Source organism: Propithecus coquereli, unplaced genomic scaffold, assembly GCF_000956105.1.
Source record: "Propithecus coquereli isolate 6110/MARCELLA unplaced genomic scaffold, Pcoq_1.0 Scaffold1, whole genome shotgun sequence".
Taxonomy (NCBI): Eukaryota; Metazoa; Chordata; class Mammalia; order Primates; family Indriidae; genus Propithecus; species Propithecus coquereli.
The window spans coordinates 2177479-2179165 of NW_012133857.1; the positions used below are offsets into that span (position 1 = coordinate 2177479).

General features: G+C 39.1%; 1 protein-coding gene across 2 annotated transcripts in view; it reads left to right on the forward strand.

Moving 5' to 3' along the window:
* The window catches only part of OXSR1 (oxidative stress responsive 1), a 104574-nt gene that overhangs the window by 39738 nt on the left and 63149 nt on the right, over window positions 1–1687 (forward strand). The gene's annotated exons all lie outside the window — the stretch shown is intronic.

The window sequence follows — 1687 nt, forward strand, 5'->3', positions numbered from 1 at the left end:
TTTTAAGAGCTTTTTAACATTTCATGGTTCAGGTGTTTCTGGATGTTTATGTTTATTCAGTACAGATGGCAAGAATTCAGATGGTGATGATTCTTTGTTATCCAAATCTGTTATTACCTGGATTTGGTTTTCCTTCACCTGAAAATATCTTTTTTGCCTTCATTCCTAAAGGATAGTTAAGTTGGATATAAGAATTCATAGTTGACAGTTGTATTCTTTCAGCACTTGAAAGATGATGTGCTGCTGAATTCTGGCCTCCATAATTTCAGATGAAAAATCCGCTATTTGAATTGGTGTTCACTTATAGGTAATATGTTGTTTTCTCTGGCTGCCTTCAAGATTTTTTCTTTCTTTTGGTTTCCAGAAGTTTAATTATGATAGGTCTTGATGTGGATTTCTTTGGATTTATTTTAAGGGGAGAGTTCCCAAAGCTTCTTGCATCTGTAGGTTTTTGTCTTTCACCAAACTTGTGAAGTTTTCAGCTATTATTTCTTGGGATACTTTTTCAACTCTATGCCTTTTTTCCTCTCCTTCTGTGAATCTATGATACAAATATTAGATCTTTTGTTATTGTACCATTATCCCTCAGACTCAATTTTTTTTCAGATTGAGAAAATTCTATTGATTTGTTCTGAAGTTCACTGATTCTATCCTCTATCATCTCTATGGTATAGAACTTACTCATTGATTTTTAAAATTTCAGGTATAATTTTTCAGTTCTGTAATTTTTATTTGGTTCTTTTTTATAACTTATATTCTTGGCAGAGATTTTATTTTTCATTTGTTTTAAGACTTCCAAATTGCATGTTGAAGCATTTTCATGATGGCTGCTTTAAAATTCTTGTTAGATAATTTCAGCATCTGATTCATCTCAGTGTTGGTGTCAGTTAAGTGTCTTTTCTTTTTCAGGTTTTTCAGGGTTCTTTGTATGATGGGTGATTTTTATTTAACCATATCGTGAGCATTTTATATATTATGTTAGGGAGACTCTTGATCCTATTTAAATCATCTGTTTTAGTAGGCAGTTGCCCTGTTTTGGTTTTGTATATAGGTCCTGGTATACTTTTGTGGGCTGTGGTTCCAGTGATAATTTGATTTTTGGAGCCCATGCAGTGCTTTTCTGGTCTGATTTTTCACCTGGCATTGCTGGGGCTTGCATTTAGTTCCAGCTCATGCTACCCTTCAATGTGGAGTGGACTTCCCTGGGCCTAGTACTGGTAGGTAGAGAGTTGGAAGTAGATACTGGGCTCATAGGTCTGTGAGCACTCCCCCAAGCCCATCATGTGGACTACCATCTGGCTCTAGTGGGCTCCCATTCAAACCCTGTTGATACTACCTGTGGAGACGGAAGGCTCTTCCACTGGGCCACTTTTTGTTGCTGGGTAGGGAGTTGGGAAACATTGGACTTGCATCACCCTTTGCTGCTGGGTGAAGGGCTGAGAAATGCCAGCTGTGCCTACTGGTGCTGCTGGTGTGGGTAGTATGGGCCTACCTTCTGCACTAGATGTGGACCTGGGGATAAAGTTGCCCTGTCTGGTCTTAACTGGCCCCACTTGTCCTGGCATAGTGGGTGCTCCTACAACTCCAAGTATGGAGTTGAGGGTCCCCCCTGCTGGGTCTTTGCTAGGCTATCCTTTTCCTGCTCCTTTGACCAGAGAGAGCAGGCTTGGGATTTTTTTTTTTTTTT